Source organism: Neovison vison, chromosome 11 (assembly GCF_020171115.1).
Source record: "Neovison vison isolate M4711 chromosome 11, ASM_NN_V1, whole genome shotgun sequence".
NCBI classification, from domain to species: domain Eukaryota; kingdom Metazoa; phylum Chordata; class Mammalia; order Carnivora; family Mustelidae; genus Neogale; species Neogale vison.
Genome location: NC_058101.1, coordinates 182316489 through 182338652, shown reverse-complemented (window position 1 = coordinate 182338652; position 22164 = coordinate 182316489). Strand labels below are relative to the sequence as shown.

General features: G+C 38.4%; 1 long non-coding RNA gene across 1 annotated transcript; it reads right to left on the bottom strand.

Moving 5' to 3' along the window:
• Positions 1 to 395: 395 nt before the first annotated feature.
• Positions 396 to 21998, bottom strand: LOC122889901. Its single transcript, XR_006380993.1, has 3 exons — positions 21918 to 21998; positions 13972 to 14053; positions 396 to 500 (listed from the first exon to the last, which is right to left on the bottom strand). It is a non-coding gene; the product is annotated as an uncharacterized LOC122889901 (long non-coding RNA).
• Between the last annotated feature and the right edge of the window lie 166 nt (positions 21999 to 22164).

Genomic DNA, 22164 nt, shown 5'->3' with positions numbered 1-22164 from the left:
ATGGGCTTTATAATATTATCTTCTAGCTCACATTTCATTCTCTTATCCACAAGAACAAATAAAAGAACAGGAAGTCTAATGGGAGAGTTTCATGCAAAGAATAATAATTATGAGGTGGTTCACCGCTCAGAAGTGAAAGGATAATGGAGTTCAACAGGAGGAGAGGCTCTGGAATTTTATCTTTCCTAGGAAGGAAACAGTTATCAGGTTTGGAGGACAAAAAGTGAGGAATGAAAGATGAATTAGAGTTACCTCTAATTCTCCACAGACATTGCATGACATCGAACCAGAAGAGAAATGGCACAAAAGACGTTTCAAGGTCACATTCGTTTCCAGGACGGTAAGGAGGAGAGAAGAGCCATGCTAGGAAGCAGCAGAGAACAAGGAAACCAACCGCAGCAGAGACAAGCGTATACTGCAAGCCTTTAACATCAAAGAAATCTCCAGTGACTTCAGTTTCAGCCTCCACTTGCTGCCTGCTTCCTGACGATTCTCAGTCACTGCATGAAGAGAAAACAGCACTTCTTGAGAGGAAACTCGTACTCCTGGCCTACAGAGTCCAGTGAAAACACTATCAAGAAACACGAGATTGCAAGGACTTCTGACATTTTAGAATGGCTTCTCCCAGGGAAGCCAGCAGACTGAGTTCATGACTTGAGGTTTCCCTACAATAACACATGGCCAGGCCTGATCACTTTTCAGGGGTATTCATTCAACATGCTTAGGGGGCCAGAGCTACCATCCACAAAACATGTGCAGACTCTTCCCATTTTCCTCAATTTTCACAACTTTACAGTAAGAGTGAGTCTTGCCATTTACAAATTTGAAACTCAGCTTCAGAAATGTGAGTAGCCTGTGCGTGATGTGATCCTTCTGGAAGCAAAGCCCGGGTCTGGATCCACTACATTGCATGGCTTTGCCACAACCCAGCCACCCTCTGGTGCCCTCAAAAATACTGAACAACTGTGAATCCAGGATAGGAGACTTTATGTCTGTACCTGGGTGTTTACCTCTCTGAACACAGGGGACTACAACAATGAGAATTTCAGCCCTGGAACCCAGCATCTGGCGTCAGATACAACAGGTTTTAACAAAGCAGCTTTCTATTCTCGCTGCTATGAGTGACTTTGACTCCATTGTACTTGCTTATGCAGCTCAGAACTTCTGGAGTCGGAGCTGGATAAATAGGTTACTGAGAATCACAAATTTTTACCCAACTCCTCAAAAGAACATTTAGAGCAGGAATTTTGATCAAAAGAATTGACCTAAGAGGAGATTGATACCAACTCACAGAAGCTGAGACTTAAAATTAACTTTTTTGCCAACAGCAGAGAACGTTTATTTAATCTTGCAGTAGGCCAGAAAACCTCAAGTTCATTCTCGGGGCAGCATTATTCTTCCTTTTTTACCCCTGCCTCCTCCATAAGCTATACTTCTCCTCCAAGGTCTAGGTGATATTTCAATCTTTCATCAATACAAGTTAATTTATAGTTATTGAAAAAAGTTAACAGCTAGCATATAACATCAGATTGTATCCCCTCTAAATTTTCTCAGGGGAGATTTTGTGTGTTCCTCTTCCTTGCACCTGCCAGAGAATACTTAGTGACCAGTAATACTTTGAGGTCCTGGCCGATTAACATTCTGGAAGAGACTTTGAGAAAGTTGCTGTTCCTGAAAATTTTCATTAGCACATTCTTCTTAGCAGATAGCATTCTTCAGTCTGCAGTCTGATTTTTCTCCAGTCTCAGCAGTCTCCTGGCATGGGGCCACTGTAAACTGGAACATCTTTTGTTTTCTCAACCTCAGTTAAAGTTGACAGGTTTAATTGTTACTGCTTCACTTAGGGCACGGCCATATTTATTACCACTTGATGCGAGCTGTGCATTGTGCCACTCAGGAAAATTCTTTTAATCTGTGCTAGACTGTTAGCTTAGTGTTCTTCAGTCCTAAGTGATGACATCACAACTCACCTTGAAAAGCAGGGATATGAAAGTTTGCAAAGGAGACACCAAGGAACCTTGGAAATCCCATGGTACGAGCTAAATGGAGACTCTCTAAGTGTGACAATAGGTGACATCATTTTAGTTACATGTATGTCCCGGAGTTTGGATATCATTTATAAATATAGGAAGAGAAAAAAGATGTAGTCACTGAAGCCCGTAGACCAAGGAATGCTGATTTGTGAGGCTGACCACTTGGGAATTCCTTCCCTGGTCCCTAGGAAGATACAATCACTTCCCTCTCTGTGCTGAGTAATTGGTTTTGTAAAGGCTGCAATACAGGAAGTCCCCTTGTGACTCACCCACGTCCATCTTCTAGAGAAGAACCGCCTGGAGGCAGTGCCAGCAACACTGGTGATTAGCAACATCTTTTCTGGATCAGTGTGTATGGTGTAGCATTGGAGCCCGTCCCTGTCATCTTCACACTGCACTGCAGGAGCTCAGCTAGTGACATTTTTCTGTCATGTCCTGGCAGTTAGATTCAACAATATGTTGTTCGAACACAGAAATTCAAACCAAATTCTAGAATCTGACAATTCTGATCTTGGTTTTTTCCTTTTATCTTCTATGCTTCATAATAGTCCTCCCTTTTAAACTTCGCTCCGTTGTCCTCAGCCCGAGGAAACAAATATCTGCTTCTTCTGAAGATCTCTTTTGGAGCTTTCCTCTGCTTATCATTGCCCAAAATTTCACTCTGTGATAACTAGCTACTGGGAAGAAATCTGAGGTTTCTCCAGCCATTTGGAAAAGATTTGCGATTCTTGTCCTATGGTGAAGGGCATGGCTGGGAGGGGCCAGTGTGAGGCTTATAAAATGAGGGGCCCAGGGCAGGGGCTCCACTTGCCCAGACTGTAGAAAGGACGGTTGTATCTCCAGAGGTCAGAGAACACACTGGCCACTGATGAATTCCTCATTAACTGTCATATATTTAATCAAGATTTATATAAAACTACTCTGGTGTCTCTTCCTGAATACGTTTGCATTCTGAATTGGGTAATTACCATGAACATACATATCTCTGTCTGCTTTGGTGGGCTTACAAGAAGGAAGGAAGGTTTGAGTTCTGTTAATCTGTAGGTCTGGGCTTCTGCCGTTGCACTGGGTATGAAATCATATGTTTGGTAAAGGCCATGTGGAAGTCTGACCCCCAGTGGCTATTATCAACTGATGCATGTCTTCAGAAAGTAGATGTGGCAAGGGTACAAAGCAAACAATGGAAGAGCATCTTGAAGTTGTACAGCACTAGATGTCATTGCTTGGTTTTCTGGAACACTTTTCATTAGGAAAAGCAGACATTTCACAGTTAGAAGAAAGTGTCAATAAACACATTGAGTCAGTTTCCAGAAACATAAAAATAGAGTGTTCACACAAAGGAATCAGTTTATGTTTGGGAATCACTTCCCTTTTTATAGCTATAGAGATCTATAAGTTGTCACTTTGGATTTGTTATCTCCACACAAAAAAGAAAAGTTGGGTCACATATTTCAGACAGTTTTTCAAAGAGTGGCCCCATTATCATGTTATACTCCATTTTTTTTAACTTCTTATTTTAAATGGACTACGGATTCACAGAGAGTTGCAAAAATATTAAAGAGGTGCCATGTACTTTTCACCCAATTTCTCCCAATGATAATATCTTATATTAATTGTAGTACAATTTCCAAACTAGGAAAAATGACATTGCTGCAATTCACTTACTTTATTCAGGTTTCACCAGTTTTACCTGTATTATGTGCATGTGTGTGTGCGTTCTGGGCAGTTTGATCACATGTGCAGACTCATGTAACCACCACCACAGTCAAGATAGGGAACTGTTCCATCACTGAAAAGATCTCCCTTGCATTACTCTTTGATAATCACACCCACTCTCCCTCACTCTACCCCTCCCTGGCAATCACTGATCTGTTCTCAGTCCCTGTAATTTTATCATTTTGAGAATATTGTATAAATGGAATCATGCAGTATATGACCTTTTGAGATTGGCTTTTTTTTTTTTCACTCAGCACAATTCCCTAGTGTGTGCTAAAAGTTCATTCCCTTGGGGCACCTGGGTGTCTCAGTTGGTTAAACATCTGCCTTTGGCTCAGGTCATGATCTCAGGGTCCTGGGATGGAGCCCCTTGTCCGGCTCCCTGCTCAGTGGGGAGTCTGCTTCTCCCTCTGCCCCTGCTGGCAGTGTCTCTCTGTCAAATAAATACATAAAATTTTTTAAAATTCCATTCAAAACCACATTGAGATATCACCTTACACCAGTTAGAATGGACAAAATTAACAAAACAGGAAACAACATGTGTTGGAGAGGATGTGGAGAAAGGGGAACCCTCTTACACTGTTGGTGGGAATGCAAGTTGGTGCAGCCTCTTTGGAGAACAGTGTGGAGATTCCTCAAGAAATTAAAAATAGAGCTTCCCTACGACCCTGCAATTGCACTCCTGGGTATTTACCCCAAAGGTACAGATGTCGTGAAAAGAAGGGCCATCTGTACCCCAATGTTTATAGCAGCAATGGCCACAGTCGCCAAACTATGGAAAGAACCAAGATGCCCTTCAACGGATGAATGGATAAGGAAGATGTGGTCCATATACACTATGGAGTATTATGCCTCCATCAGAAAGGACAAATATCCAACTTTTGTAGCAACATGGACGGGACTGGAAGAGATTATGCTGAGTGAAATCAGTCAAGCAGAGAGAGTCAATTATCATATGGTTTCACTCATTTGTGGAGCATAACCAATAGCATGGAGGACAAGGGGGGTTAGAGAGTAGTAGGGAATTTGGGTAAATTGGAAGGGGAGGTGAACCATGAGAGACTATGGACTCTGAAAAACAGTCTGAGGGGTTTGAAGTGGCGGGGGGGGGGGGGTGGGAGGTTGGGGTACCAGGTGGTGGGTATTATAGAGGGCACAGCTTGCATGGAGCACTGGGTGTGGTGAAAAAATAATGAATACTGTTTTTCTGAAAATAAATAAATTGGGAAAAAAAAAAAACAAAATTCCATTCTCTTTTATTGCTGAGTAGTAATTCCATGTTATGAATATGCCATTGTTACATGGAAGGACATCTAGGTTGTTTGCAGTTTTTCCCTATTACCTACAAAGTTGCTATGAACGTTTATAAATAAGTCTTTGTGTGGATATAGTTTTCATTTATCTGAAGTAAATACCCAGGAGTATGATGGCTGAATCATATCGCTCATGTATGTTTAATTTTTCAAGAAACTCAAACTACTTTCCAAAATGGCTGTACAATTTCACATTCCCACCAGGAAAGTATGAGAGATCCACTTTCTCTACACTCTTGCCAGCATTTGGTACTGTCACTATTTTTCATTTTAGCTACTCTAATAGGTGTGAAGTTGTCCCTACTTCTAAATAACATAAAGTATCATTTGGTTCCTGCCATCAAAACGGCTGCATAAAGAGAAAAACAGAGTAATGTTTATTACTCTATGAGTAATACACACAGTTGTGTGGTTTGTGTTCTTATTTCCAAGTGATTCAAGAACTTTGCTAAATCCTGTGAAAATGAAAGTCCAAGGATGATGTGGATGTTCAAAATACAGCAGATTTTAACTAGGCTGACTGGGTTTCTTATTAAAACCATTTTTTTCTCTGCAAAAGTCAGGAAACTTACCAAATACTAGATTAATTGTGTTGAGTTGGGTGTGCTTATACTGAAAAAATGTTGCTGGTAGCCATGTAGAAACTAAACATACGACTCCCTATTTTCATGTTTGATTCTTGGGTATATTAGCATTCAGTCAATCCAGTCTACCTTTCCTCAGTATGTCTGTCCACTTCTCCCTGGAGACCTACTCATGCAGATTTCACTCCCCGCCTTCCTGTTATTCCATGTCACCTCATCATTATTTCACTTCCTGGGTCAGAGGTACGTGAAGTGCTTTCTTTATTCAGGATCCCAACCTGTCTTCCTCCCAAATGGAGCTCAATGAATCAGCTCCCTGGGTTGTTTCACATTAGAAGTGAGGAGCATTATTCTTCTCGAATCTGTTTTGCTGTCACATCAGACCCCTGAGAACAAGATAGCCTTTACATTCTGTGCTCAAAAATTCCCTTCAAATATATGGGGTTCAACTGAAACCCCTTGAGCCATATTTTAGTTTTTATGTATTACAGTTATGAAGGAAGAGTGATCTGGGTAACGAATGCAACACAAGGCAGCTAGTTGTAAGAGAGAGGCCCCATAAATTTACTCAGACTCAGACTCAGCCTGCTGGGAAGGAAAAAGGAACACAGACCTCAGTCATTTAAAACTATCCCCTTTATAAAAGTGTTCGAATCAAAGAGAACTCTGAATCATAAATGCCTAGATATATAGTCTGACATTTGCAAGAAGGAAGAAAAAAGTCATAGAGGGAAATCTAGACAGAAAAAATAAAACTCCACCATATTCTTCCTAATTTGTCATATGCTCAGTTTTAGCTTACTCAAAAGCCCTATCATTTGAGGACAAACATACAGAAAAACTGTTTTGTTTTGTTTTTTTTTCCAGGAGCTATTGGTGAAGTGTCCTGATGGAGACCAATCCTGGGTTCTGTGTCCTTCGGCCCTGTCAGCCTGATGGGAATGGGAAACAGGCTCTTTCAAAATACTCCTTGAATCTAAGAAGCTAGCAGTTCATTGATGTCTCTTGGCAAATATTAATGACTAACCATGGAAATATTTTGCTCCTGGTCAGTTTGAACAGTTGTCTTCCTTTTTCAGCATTAGGGCAGGAAACTCTCTCCAGAACTATCACGAGTCTCACATCTCAGGTCCACAGTTGTGTGTGGCATGTGTTTTTTGCCCAACTTTTATCAAAGAACAAAGTTCAAAGGACATCAGAATCTACAATTCAAACAGTCTCAGAGGGAGACAAAACAGGGCCAGTTTTAATGAGAGAGAACAATGGGGAAAATTCCAATGAATAACGCTCAACCTTTTTTCTAGGACTCCTTGTGAAATACCGTGAGCATTCTTAGAACTCATTTTTCTTTCTCTTCTCTCGGGCCGTTATCAAAACTTTTTTACTTGTGTGGCTGCGGGATCTAAAGGCCTCTGCTGCCTTCCCCATCTTACTGTTACTTCTTCTGTTAAGAATAGTTCACATTTCTTTTGGAACAATGCTCATATTCTTTGTATTATCACATTGGTAATAAATATTCCTTCTTAAAAAAAAAAAAAAGAATAGTTCACATTTCTGTCCTGGACTCTTACAGAAATATAAACGGGTTTTGTTTCAAGGTCTGTTTGTGCCTTGTGTATCATTCGTCTAATTCTGGGGTCTCGATTGTTTAAAAACTCACACTATATGCAGATTACTTAAGGTCATTCTACTAACTTAATAATAATATACCTGGCGTCTCTAAATTTTATGAATCACATCCCTTCTTTAGAGAAAAGCATTATTCATGTCGCTCCTTCCAGAGGAGGGATTATCTCAAAATCATACTACTCCCTAATACACATTGAACTTGAAGAGTCCATCACCTCCTTAGTTGCTAAAAATTCTTAGTTACTAATAAACTGAGGCTGATACATGAAGAATAAGCAACTTTATATAAATAGATACAGGTATACTTTTAAGCAGACTTCTTGCCCACTGTCTACACTTTCTGCTCCTCTAGAGTTGAAGCATTGACCTCATTGCTGCTTCTCTAGAAACTCTATTTTCGGGGCACCTGGGTGGCTTAGTTAGTCAAGCACCTGCTCAGGTCATAATCTCTGGATCCTGGGATGGAACTCTGCGTCGGGCTCCCTGCTTAATGGGGAGCCTGCTTCTCCCTCAGCCTCTGCCACTCCCCCTGCTTGTGTTCTCTCTCTTGCTCACTATCTCTCAAATAAATAAATAAATAAATAATCTTAAATACATAAACTCTATTTTTTATAGTTTTTCACTGAAATCATTTAAAAGGTATTCTGGGGGCACCAGGGCAGCCCAGTTGGTTAAGCATCTAACTCTTGGTTTCAGCTCAGGTCATGATCTCAGGATCGTGAGATCAAGACCCACATTGGGTTCCATGCTGGGCATGGAGTCTGCTTGAGATTCTCTCTCTCCCTCTCCCTCAGCCCATCCCCGCACCCCTCTCTCTCATTCTTTCTCCAAAAAAAATAAATAAAAAATATCTTCAAGGGCATGTTACCCAAGGAGTGGCTTTAGATCATCCAAAAGTTGAAAGAGGATGCTCTTTTCTTCATTGTGTCCAGGTCAATCACCCTCTTATTTTTTCCATATGTGTTCACCACTCCTTAGCTACCCTATTTTCTCATAATCTTTTTATTACCTCATGTCTCCATTTTCTTGTCTCAGCCGAGACTCTAGACCACCCCTTCAATATCCTTCCCTTGTCCTTCCTCTGAATCTGCTGGGGAGAACTGCAGCTCTGATCAATTCGACCACCTGCCCCCTGCTTCATACCTGGACTGCTGAACCCTGTTGTCGCAAATGCACAGAACCGAAGGCACCAGGGCAGTACCTTCTGAACTGCAGCTGGTCATTAGAATCAGCTAGGGAGCTTTCAAAAATGGTTCTGTCCAGAACAATCAGTATCTCTTGGGTGAGAAACTGGGAATAAGTATTGTTTAAACTTCCCCAGAAGATTCTGTTAGGAAGGCAGGGTTAGCGATCTAAAATAACACATCTGCAGTCGCCAGTCTGGGCTGGGTCCTCATCTTCATTTTCCTTCTCCTCCGCCTAGTCTTTTTCGGCTCTTGACATTGACTTCCTCCTTCACTTCCTTAAAATAACTCATATTAGAAATAGGTGCCACATGTTCTTTATCCATTCATCTGTTGAAGGACATCTGGGCTCTTTCCATATTTTGGCTATTGTGGACATTGATGTTATAAAATTGGTGGGCAGGGACCAAATGGATAAAGAAGATGTGGTACATACATACAATGGAATATTACTCAGCCACACAAAAAAAGAAATCCTACCATTTGCAATGATGTGGATGGAACTAGAAAGTATTATACTAAGCAAAATAAGTCAGTCAAAGAAAGGCAATTATGGCATGATATCGTTCATATGTGGAAGTTAAGAAACAAGACACAGGATCATAGGGGAAGGGAGGGAAGAATAAAATCAGACAAAATCAGAGAGGGACACAAACCATAAAAGACTCTTAACTCTAGAAAAAAAACCGAGGATTGCTGGAGGGAAGGTGGAGGGGGGTGGGGTGGCTGGGTGATGGGCATTGAGGAGGGCACTTGATGTAATGAGCGCTGGGTCTTACATGCAACTGATAAATCACTGAACTCTACCTCTGAAACTAATAATACACTATGTGTTAATTAAATTAAAAAAGAAAGAAAGAGGTGCCACTGGAAAGAAATTCTGACTATTTCCTGCTCCCAATCCAGACCCTGTTTTCACCCTTAATCTACCTTTTAAATTAAAGCAACAGGGAAATCTTGTTCAATCTTAAATGAACCTTCCCGCCCATGTCCTGACTCCCATCCCCACCCATGGTCCACAGATCTCGCTCCATCGGTTTCCCCATCTTCTCCTAAATCGTCCATCTCTCCTTGTCTTCCACTTGTTGCCCATCAACATCCACACACACACTCGGGTTGTTACCACCTTTAGAAGACTGCTTCATCCATGCACTGTCCCCCTCTTGTCCTCTTTGCCTTTACAGCCAGGTTACTGGATAACAATCTCTATTTTATCACATCATATGCTTCTCAAACTATTCCAGGCATGGTTTCCACCCTTAAATATGATCGCATATTTTGACTGAGTCAATAATGAGCTCTTTATTGCTAAATCCAAAAGATATGTTCTGTTCTCATCTTTCTTGAACTCTCTGTAGTGTTTGTTTCTGCTCATTATTCAGCATTGCGATCCCCTCTTTTCCCTTGGCTTTTTGATACCTTTCCTTAATGGACTCTTCTGTTCTGGTCCTTGAGTCCCTCCTATTCTTTCTCAACCCATTTTCTTTTTATAGGTTAATTAAACCCCATGGCTCCAATTACCACTTCCATGCTAATGACTCAATACATCATTTATGCAACCCACAGCATCTCTCCTGAACTCCTGAAAAGCTCTATTTGGAAGCTTCACAAGGATTTCAAATTCTTAGCTAGAGTGGACTTTATCCTGTTCACCAAAGTCTACTCTTTCTCTGTTACCAATTTTAGTGACCGTACCTGCCATTATGCTGCTGAAAAAGCAAGAAACAGAGTCTTCTAATTGTACCTTGTTGATGTCCCTAGAATCAGATCCTGGTGCTTTATGTCCCACTTTCATTGTTCAGGCTCTTCTCATTTCTTGCCTAGATTACAGGTAGAGCATCATGGGGGACTTCCTACTTCTAGTCTGGTCCCTCCCTACCTAATTGTGTTTCCCTACTTCACATTTCCTTTCTTTGGCCCCCTGGACTTAAAGATGCTCATTTGGGTTTTACTGGGTAGAAATACAAAGGTGTAAAAAAACTAAAGGATACACAGAAAGTTTGAAGTGATGATCCATAGGTCTTACCTTGATTGCAAAACAGATGGAAACAAATGGTCATAGACAGATGGAGAGAACAGGGAATGGTCAGTGTAATGAAGATCTTAAAGAACCAGTGAAGGAGTGAATGACACAGTCAGAACAGAATTAAATGAAATGTTTTCTTTTCATTTTTAGATAGACTTAATTCCTTTCATTAAATCATCCCTGGATAGAGTTTTTAAAACATTCCAACACAAACCTGCAAAGGAAGTAGATAATGAAGCCTGTGGAGAATGGTCTTGGTAGTAACTGGATCAGTGCTTATGGTATGAAAACCAAGACCAATGAGAGGAAACTGGATCCTTTCTTACTGTGTCAAGCACAGATTAAATAGAAGAAATCCCACATTGTTTTCCAAAATATAGTTTTATATTCCTCATGTGAATATATTTATGGAGAGAAAATCCTGAACTTCTGGAGAGCATTTGCCTTTCAAAAAATCTTAGCTGAAAGAAAGAAAGAAAGAGAAAAAGAAGGAAGAGAAAAAGAAAGGAAAAAAGGGTGACTGGAGTCTTCAATCTTTATAACTATGAGTGAAGTGATAAAAACCCGTGATAATTGCTTTAAAAAAAAAGTTGAAAATCCAAGCCTATGTGTGAAATCCTTCACAATCCGGGGATGGCCTACCTTTCTAGCTTCATCCCTCACCCAGTTCCTTTCCCGCTAAAGTCCAGTAAGACTGGATTACATTTAATTCCCAAGCAGCATATTGTTTTCTTGTTCATCTCAGCTCCTTTGCTTTTGCTGCTCTCCTAACCTTGTGCTCAGCATGCTGCGCCAGGAAAGGGTTAAGAACATAGTAAATGCTGATTAAAAGCTTTGGAAAGAGAAGTCAAGTATTTGAGTAAAAAAAAAAAAAATGAATGTAGAAAGGTGCCATTTATAACAAGTGTGGTGGATTTTTGGTTTATCAGAGAACAGATTTAGCTTTAATTAAAATCAAGTAGTGAGACAGCCAGGAGTTATTTCCATGGCCTTGGACTGGCAGGGGTTAATAAGTTACTGGGCAAGTCAGGAGCTGTGACTATATGAAGGCTAGGAGGGGTAGTTAGAGCAAGCAAGCAAGGTCACATGGTGCTGGGGGTGGTCTTCAGCTCTCCCTTTACATCACCCCCTCCCTGGTAACCTTCCTTGATTCTCAGCTGTGCTGAGAAGCCCAGGTTCCATCATGGAACAACATCTACCAGTCTCACCATCTAAATGGAGCTTTTACTTCTTCTATTCTGACCTTGGTCTAAAATCGCCCATCTTCTCTGGGAACAGCAGATGTACAAAGAATATCCTCTATTGTAAAATCCACTACAAATGTATAGTCCTGGGTAAAGGGAGATGTAGAATTGCTGGGTCATTGGTTTTAGAGATAAGCCCTAACAGTTTTTAAAGGTTGTACCAATGTACATTGCCACCTGCAGCTTATGAGCTCACGTCTTTATCAACACCTGTTAATATCTGCCTGAAAAATGACTGGGGTATTCCCATTCATGTTCATCTGCTAGCAATGAATTACCTCATTTTTGTTTGACTAAAAACATTTTTATTTCATCTTTTTCTTCTTTAAAAAGTTTTATCCAGGCAACTTATGTACAGATTTTAAACTGCACAGGTTTGTAATGATTTATGATCACCAATACAGCTCTCCTCCATACATTTAAGATATTAATTTTTCTCATCATGTTTTGCAACTTTCAGCAAGCAAATCTTGAAATATTTTGCTAGATTTGTGGCTAAGTATGCCTTGTTTTAATGCTCTTGTAAATGGTTTTTTGAATTTCATTTTTTTATTTGATAGGTGTTCACTGTATTTTTCAAATTACTAAACTCATTTATTACTTTTCACATCTCTTATGTAGATTCCTTAGTCTTCCCACATAGATGATCATATTGTCTATGAATCAAGAGAATTTTACTTTATCTTTTCCAGCCAGGATATCTTTTTATTTTTTCCTTGCCTAATTGCACTGGTTAAAACTTGCAGTACAGTGTTGAACAGAAGAGGTTAAGAGTGCACATCCATGCCTTGCACCCAAATTTTCAGATAAAGCATTGGTTTTTCACCATCCTTTATGATGTGATGTTACCCATAGCACTATTTTTGGATGTATTTATCTGTTTGAGTATATTCTTTTCTATTCCTAGCTTGCTGAGAATTTTTTTCTTTTTTTTTAAAAATTAACATATAATGTATTATTTGTTTCAGGGATACAGGTGTGTGAATCATCAGTCTTACACACTTCACAGCACTCACCATAGCACATACCCTCCCCAGTGTCCATAACCCAGCCGCCCTCTCCCTCCCCCTCTGCACCCCCCCCTCCTCCCAGCAACTCTCAGTTTGTTTCCTGAGCATAAGATTCCCTTATGGTTTGTGTCTCTCTCTGGTTTCATCTTGTTTCATTTTTCCTTCCCTTCCCCTATGATCCTCTGTCTTGTTTCTCAAATTCTTCATAACAGAGAGATCATATGATAATTGGCTTTCTCTGATTGACTTACTTCAGTGCAAATGGCAAGATTTCATATTGGTGAGAATTTTTATCTACAATAGGTACTAAGTGAAGTTCTTCAGGCTCGTGAAAAATTATATCAGTTAGAAATTTGGATCCATAAGAAGAAAGGATTCAGGAATTAGTAAATATTCAAGTAACTATATGACATTTTCTTTGTTTTTTTTAAACTCATAATGATTTGAAGCAATTGATTTTCAAAGAAAAAATATTATTATGATATGCATAAATATGTGGTAGGAAAGATATGACAACAAGAGCACAAAGGATTGGGGGATGAAATAGGAAGAATACTATTACAAATCTCCTGTATTATAATATGGGCTGATACCATATCAATTTAGATAACATCACTTTATGGCAGACTGCAATAAATTAATATACTAATTTATTCTGCTCAATTAATATTAACTTATACCTAGTCTTAACTAGTAAATAATTTTTTCTTCAATTCATTTCTTTATGCCTTATACTTCTTGTTTTGTCTTTCCAACACAGAAAGCTGGTTGCTGCCCAGGCCTTAATACTGTCTGCCTAGAACATCATTTCTTCCAGTCTTGGAGGGTCTAGCTTCTTCCCATCAGTTAGGTCTCAGCTATAAGCACTTCTCAGTGATGACTTTTTCCTGTGCTCAATCTCCACAGCTCTGTTTATGTTTATTTTATATCTAAGATTTTTTTAAACTTTATTGTCTCCTTTGCATCATATTTGATTATTACCTCCCCACTACTATTCACTTCCCTTTGTACCCCTAACCCTTACCTAGCACAATGCTTATACTTTATAATTCCTGAAAGTCTTCATTTCAAGAAATTAGGCATATACACTCGGGGCAGAACTAAATTGCAGGCATAGTGTCTAAAGACGTCACTAGCATCTAAAATCAAACTTTTCTGCTGTCAGAGTGTATTTTCGGATAGAGAAGTTGCTGTGATTCTTTATCCTGTGTCCTGGTAGCCATTATACTCACGTAGGAAGCCAAGATTTGTTAGTTTTTAATCTCTTCTCCATTCTTTTGATGGAATGTTAGCAGTTAGCCAAATGATCAAAATCTGTGCATAAAGAAATACAAATAGAAAAAAAAAAGAGCCAAATGAATATATGAAACTTTCAGTAACTTAGAATTGGTAGTAACCCAAAAATAGAACCTGAGAAAAGACAGTAATTTCTCCTACCATTCAGTGAAAGAATTTTCTCCTTTGTGAATATAATTTGTACTTCCGTACAATGAGGATCTTTCCCAGATTTCCTGCGGTGACCCCAATAGCAGTCCCCGCTCCGACTCTCAAGACATGCGCACTAATTTGTTTTTTCAGGTAACGTGGCCACCGTACCTCTTGGCATTTTCCCATACTATTTCTTATATCTAAATTGCTTCCTGCTACTGTCCACCAAATAAATTGTCCCTCCTTTTCACTTACTTTTAGACTCTGACTACTTCATTTCAAGAAAACTTTCACCCAAATTTATGGAGCACTTAATCTGTGCCAGGCTTCAAACCTAGCTGTGTACACGCATCAGTCCACTGAAAAGCTTCATGGGAATCTATGAGATTGGTTGGTTATTCTTTTTAATAAATTAAAAAAAAAAAACTTGGGTGAAAGAGTTTTAAGTACTGTTCCTAAGGCTACACATCCGATGAATGAAGAACTGGAATTCAAAGTCAGATCTGTGTGAATTCAGAATCTGAAGTTGTAACCACTAAGTGGTGCTGTCTCATATGTATGTATGTATGTATGTATGCAGCCTTATGCCTTCCCTACTCCAAGTCCCATTTGAACTACATCCTATGTGTCTTTTATTCTAAATATTTCCATTGTATTAAGATTTTTCATTTTCAAGGTTTATTGTAGTTTCTCCTCCCTCGTTTTATGTCTATATTGCTTAGCCCTTTATTAAAAAAAAAAAAAAAGAAGCCAGGACAGGGGATGGGGAAACCGACTGAGGGATGGCTCAGTCGGTTAAGGATCTGCCTTCAGCTTGGGTCCTGGAATCGAGTCCCACATCAGGCTCTCTGCTTAGCAGGAAGTCTGGCTTCTCCCTCTCACTCTCCCCTTGTGCTCTCTCTCTCTCTCTCTCAAATAAATAAAAATCTCTAAAACAGAGGGAGACACTGTGTCTACACTTTTCTACACTTTTGCACTGCTCTATTTTAAAATAAGTCTCAGAACTCCAGGAGATTCAGTTGGAAAGTGGAGTTTCCACACCACTGTGGATATTCTTTGCAAGCCCTAGAGTTCCCCAGAATGTTGGATTTTCTTAGATTTTATTCCAGATAAGACTTCCAGGCTAACTCAGTAAGAAACAGAGCCTTTACACGAGGCTGTTTGGAATGTGGTGGCAGGCCTGGGTATATCCATAGATTTCTCTAGAATCTTAGGGAGCTTAATTCCTCTCCCATTTATTTCTTACTTGTTAGCAAAAGACAACTAGTTGATTCTTACTTAAGGATATGCATGGCCTGGGGACAATCTGTTCAAAACTTCCTAGATGTCATGCCAACTTGTATGTAATCCAGCACAAGCAGTGTGTCTACCAAAGGTGAATCATTAAACCAGGAATAGCCAGCAGAAGATCTGAATTCTTTTCTTGGCTACTCTTAAAAATAGCTCACTGTATTACAGGCAATTCTCTTCAGCACCCTTGATCCAGAACCTTATTTTGAAAAAGTAGATAAATTTTGGCAATTAAATAATTTCACATTACAATGCAATCTAAACTCTGGTAGAGATAAACATTCTGGTGTGTCAGTAATGGTGACTTTAAACTGTGTTTTCTTTAAAGGATATTTTCATATGGTTGACCCAGTAATCCACTAATTGTGACATCTGTCAGTCATGGAGAAGCTGCTGTGTATGTGGACTTAGACCACCCACTGCTCGAATCACAGGGCTGCCTTTATTTGTTTTGTTGCAGACAAATTTCTGTAGCCAGCCTGGACATTGGCCAAGGAGGCACTGTCTAGTGACTGTTATATGTAAAATTCTTGTCTTTTTGATGAGAAGGGGAGTTTTCTTTATCTTGTTCTTCCCATTGTAGTACTGACAGGGGTCAGAGGGGATGGACAGTTTGTGGGCTGAAATCTACAGAAGGCTGTCCTCCAACACAAGCGCCTTCCCTCTCTTTGCCAAGCAGACCTCCATGGGGATGTTGCTAGGCCATCCAAGGTTCAACTCTACTGACAAGGGACTGGAAACTGGACAAGAAATGGAAATGCACTGTGACTTCCTCGGTCCTCTTCTGCTCCTTGAGCCAAACAGCAAATCAAGCTTTGGTTTCAGGAAAGAAAATGAGACTGAAGCGAAGTGGAGGCATTAGTATGTCTTCATGCCCATCCCCCACCCCTGCTCACTTTTCACCTCCTAACTTAGCTGCATGGAACATCTGTGTCCAGGTAACCTGACAGATCTTGAAAATAGCACCTTTGGATTCCATCTTTTGGGGCCCCTCTGAAATGTTCTCACAGAGTCATGCCATTGTTTTCAACAAAATGTTTCTCCTTCCTAATTCAGTTCTCCCTTCTGTTTGCTATTGGAACCAGGGACAGTGATAATTTTGTTGGAAACTGAATCAGTTGCAAAGCACTGGGAACGAGTATAGTTTAAAACCTCAGGTTGGGTTTCTTGGGATTCTAGGCCAAGTCTCTTTCCCAGTTGCTCACAGGAAGTTTTGACTGATGTCATTGGAAATTGTATGTGTACATGTGTGTGTAATTTAGGTCACAGCGAGGCTGTAAGCTTCCAGGATAAAACTCTTGTGTCAGATTATATCTACTGACTGCATCACTCTTCATGCCCAGCTAATATTTGTGATGCTGATGAGCCAGGAAACCATTCGTCTCTTTCTCAGTTTGAGATCACCACTGAAAAGCTGCCTCCTTATGGAAGAAATCAGAGAGATTTTTGTTCAACTCAATGTTTTACAGGCTTGGACTTTTCCAAAATACTCCATCACACTTTCAGGACGAATATTTAGATCATCGTGACTGGCAATGGATATAACTCAGAGAAATTATCTATTCACGACTTCTAATTTTTCATTTCAAATTTCAAGGGAAATTGGACAGTATTGCCCTCATCTATAAAAGGGAAAAATAACCTTTGGCATATAAGAAAAATAGCTCTTGATGTGTTAACATAGAAGGAATAGTAGGAAAAACCCAAACCATGTGAAGAGCCCAATTGAACAAAGGTGCTTTGAGTAGACTGGTAGAAGGGCATCTGTTTGGTAATGTATGTATGTAGTTTGGCAAAATCCATAGCCCACTTTGCAACCAAAGAGTGAGCCATCCTTTATTTCATTTCCTTTCATATAACCAGGCTCACAATACATTTTCTTTATTACAACCAAACTGTAGTATTTAATGACATGAGTGTTTATGAAGCTCCACGTTTTCCCAACTTTTCCTAAATCTTTTTACAACATGTCCTTTTCCTTGTCTTCTTTCAACACAAAGATGGTAAATTGTCCAAGTACTATCTTCAAGGATGTGATGAGAGACTCACTTTTCAAACAGTGCAAATTAATATGTTCTATCTCTGTCCTATGCTCTAGTTCTCTTTTCTTCCCCCTCCTCTTATTTGCCTGTCTTCCTTGGACAAAATAATCTATTTTCTTTTCTTTGAAGTTCTCTTCTGAATTCCCATACAGTGTTTGGCCAGCTCCCAATGGCTTTCCTATTCCTATCCAGACAAGATACAGAATAATTCCAAAGCTGTGGCTCCACAGTCTTTTTCTAATCCTTGAAGTGCAATCGGAAGCACAGGGCAGACCCTTTACATAAGTGACAGTTCTCGTTGGATTAAAAAATCTAATTGGACAGTATTGGAGCCTTCATTTTCCACAAATCTTCCTCCATCGCAGTAGCCCATTTGTAGTTTCTGAAGTGGTGGTTACTAGTATCCCCTCCAAAAGAAATAAAAATAAAAACAAAATTCAAAAAGTCTGAGAAACTTCATAGCTCCAAAACAGCCAGAAAACCCCGCATTTTGACTTCTGCTTCTACTCTGTCATTACTTGGTTCTTGTTCTGCTTTAAAACTCTAGTTTGTATCCCGATTTTAGTGAAGATTGAGACTTTGGTTTTCTCTTTCATATATGGTAGTGTTTTTTGTAGAGTATAAGCAACCCAGTCTTGACATTTTTATTTATTTTTTCAACAACTTCCTTTCTCTCTGTGATCTATAACCTCCCCAGCTCCTGACATACACAAAATTTGAAGCTTGCTCACCAGTCCCTGCCTCAGTGGACTCTGTGCCCTAGGTTCTTCTCTCATTTTAGAAGATTTTGATGCTCTCCTGTGGTATCTTGGTATCTGTTCAGTCTAAGCAAGTAGAGATGAACCCAGAAGAAAAATGTAAAGAGTTTCCCAGGTCAGGTTCCTTCTCCAACTATAGTTTTCTCCTTGGCTTTTTCAACTTTATCTCAGAAGGGAGTGGTTCATCAATTCTGGACTCTGAAAAAGGTACACTTCATGATTGCAGTGATTTTTCTCTGCCTTGTTTATAGGACTTTGAATACCAGCTGACACACAGTAGGTTCTCAATCAATATTCTGTAAATGAATGGTTATAATCCTTAGGTGTTCCTTTATGAGCTGTATTTTTTTTTTAGTTAAAAAAAGTCTGTCATTATTAAGTCAAAAGGCATTTTCATGTTGCAGTATTTGACATATTACACATTTTAAATATTCTCATTTTCATCCCTAACTGAGATTACAGAAAAACCAACAAACAAACAAACAATGGATTTGGCTCGGCCAGATGAGAAACACAAACACTTCTGGAAGATCCATCATGATGGCTGCCCTAGGAGACCCCAAGTTCTTTTTAAACAAGTGTTGGTTTATGACGGCAGTACTGGTTAAATTATATTTTCAATGTCATTTGACTGGTGAGTTTGAGAAATATGTAATAATCACTTTAGTTGTTGAGGTCCATCACCCTGTGTTCTGTACCAACAACAGATATTTTAAATTTATCTTTTTAGGTAAGCTCTGTCTGATATGGGGCTTGAACTCACAACCCCAAAATGAAGAGTTGCATGTTCTACCAGCTGAGTCAGCCAGGAGCCCCAGCAGTAGACTTTTTAAATTCAATGCATTGGACATACACTTGGTGGCCTGAGAAATGGCCCTTGTATCCAAACCCAGCGTGTCATTATGATATTTAATGTAACATCAGGAGTTATAAGTGTTCACCTAAGTGGCATAGGGATCTTTAGGGCTTTGCGAAAAGTTCCCCCATCATAGTGCAGAGCAACATAGTGGATACTAAGGCAGAAAAAATGAGGAAAATCTGTTGTCTTCCAGCCTGCTAGGAAACTAACTGGCTCCTATTTCTTCCCATGCCTGCCCTTGCCCCACCAGACATTGTCATGGACTCGGTTTCAGAAGTCCAATGCCACCAGGGCTTAGAGGTTGTTCAGATGACTCTTCTCCCAATGGAATGATACGCTGTGAGAGAATAAAGCTAAACTTGGAAGTCTAGTTTTATAAGCAATGGTCTTGGACAACAGGATGCAGTGTGTTTGCTACTTTGTTATATAGGAAACCAGACATGTGCTTCATCTTTGGGATGTTAAGAGACATGAATGAGATTCAGAATGACTGTAGCAGTTAAAAAAAGAAGTACCTTTACAGAATTAGACCTATAAATACAGAGAAAAAACTGGTGTTGCCAGAGGGGAGGGAGTGGGAGGATGGGCAAAATGGGTGAGGCAGAGTGGTAGATACACGCTTCCAGCCGCAGAATGAATAAATTTCGGGAATAAAAGGTACAGCACAGAGTATATAACCAATGATATACAGTCAGTGATATTGTAACAGAGCTGTATGGTGACAGATGGTAGCCAATGTGGTGAGCACAGGGTAACGTATAAGAACTTGAATCACTATGTCGTACACTTGAAACCAATGTAACAATGTGTGTCAACTATACTCAGAAGTAAATTTTTTAAAGTACCTCCATATTTCAGACCTACATATTTGACTGTTTGGACCCCAGTTGTTTCTTCCCCAAGTTTCACATATGAGACTGCTACTGTCACATCACATAAAGAGACACAAAGTATCAATAAGTTAGGAGGACTTCTCTTCTGGAACTGGAACAAATATGGGTGAATAGAATATCACTGAGAGAAACCCTAAATATCCAATACATTAATAGGTTAGTAAATCATAATACAACAACTGTTTGATATTTCACAATACTCAAAAAAGGAATTATTAAAAATTTTAAATGGCATGAAAAAAGGCTTCTAGTAAACTGTCAAGTAGAACACAAATTAAATACACATACAGTCACAATTACAGTTCAAAAATAAAAAGTAAGCTCAATAGGAAATACATTTCAAAAGTTAACATGATAAGATTATGGGTAGCTATTTTCTTTTTCTTTATGTTTTGTGATTTTGATAAAAAATATATATGATTATAAGGGAGGAAAAACAAACTTTTATTTCAACTGGCAAAAAAAAACTATTAAACATGTAAAAATGCCTTGAAAAATGAAAAAAGAATGCCAAATAGCATATCATCATCAGATTACTGAGCAAATGTAAAAGGCTGACTATCATTTAACTGTATTATGAAAAGCAATTAACAACTAGATGACAAATGCACTGCTTTTTAGTGATTCTATAGCAAAATGAGTTTTAAATACACCTTTCAGTAATCATATCAACACAGTTGTGAAAAATTGTTCAAATCCTTTTTTGTTGGTTTGTTTCTCTCATATGAGCCAATTATTTGTGTGCTTTTTTGGCCATAACTGTATAAAATAATTAGTAATTTCAGTGGGTCTATCTGCATACCTCCCTACAAATATTTCCCTGGTCTGAATCAAGGTAACTATTCTATTAGAAAAATGGTTCCAATAACTTGGTTAATTGGCCCTGGCTTGATTATTGTGATTATAAACTATTAACTGAAATCAATGCTATTGGCCACATGCTAGCTTAGTTACAGAGTGCCTAAAGTTTTTGCCCTCTGTTTGCATTTATTTTTTCAAGAGAAAAGAATAAATTATTATAGACTATATTTTAAGACTACCCAAATATATTATTTTCCATAAAGCTCCTTTGTTAAACAATTTTTTAACTCTCACTCCTTGATTATTGTTCTTTATTGTTCCTTCCATTCATTCATTTCCCACAGGCATTTTCTAAAGTAAACATTGTTTTAGAACAAATTTATGTTTATAGAAAAAAAATGCAGAGATAACACAGAGTTCCATATATACCACAGTCAGTTTTCTCTATTACTGACATTTTATTTTTGTATGGTATATTAGTTACACTTAATGAATACATAATACTGATACATTATTATTAGCTAAAGCCTATAATTCATTTACATTTTCTTAGTTTTTACCCTGAGGAAAAGAGACACTACTAATACAAGTGGCTAACATTTACATGGCTCTTAGGAGGTAGATACTCCTACCAATGTTTTATATATATTTATATATATTTTATAATAATATTATTATTATTATTTTATAATAATATTATTATATAATAATATTATTATTATAATTTTAATTATTATTATAATTAATTATAATTATATATTATTATAATTAATATTAATATAATTATTATTTTATAATAATATTATTATTTATATATTATATTATTTATAATATTATTATATTATATTATAAATATAATATTTATAAAATATAAATATATTATAAAATATATAATAAATAAAATATATATTATATATATTATATACATATAATCTTACTGTACTTAATCTTACTGTAGACTTAAAGCTATGAGGTTCAAGAAGCTAGAAGAACTCTGAATGGGATAAACCAATAAAATCCATACAAGGACATTTCATAACTAAACTTCTGAAAACTAAAGGCAGAGAAAATTATCTGAAAAGCAACCAGAGAAAACTGACATCTTACCTATTGGGAAAAACAACTTGAATAGCAGCAGATTTCACTTCAAGTAGTATTCATTTATCTCCATTTCACAGGTGAATAAACCGAGGCACTGAAACATTCAGTAACTTTCTCATGGTCACCTAGATATAACGGAGAATCTGGGTTGTCTGATTCCAGGGTCTGTGCTCTTACCTCATGCTTAATGAAGTCATGATTAGGCAAACACTACTTTACCATCATCTACTTTCAAGCCCAATTCACCAGAACA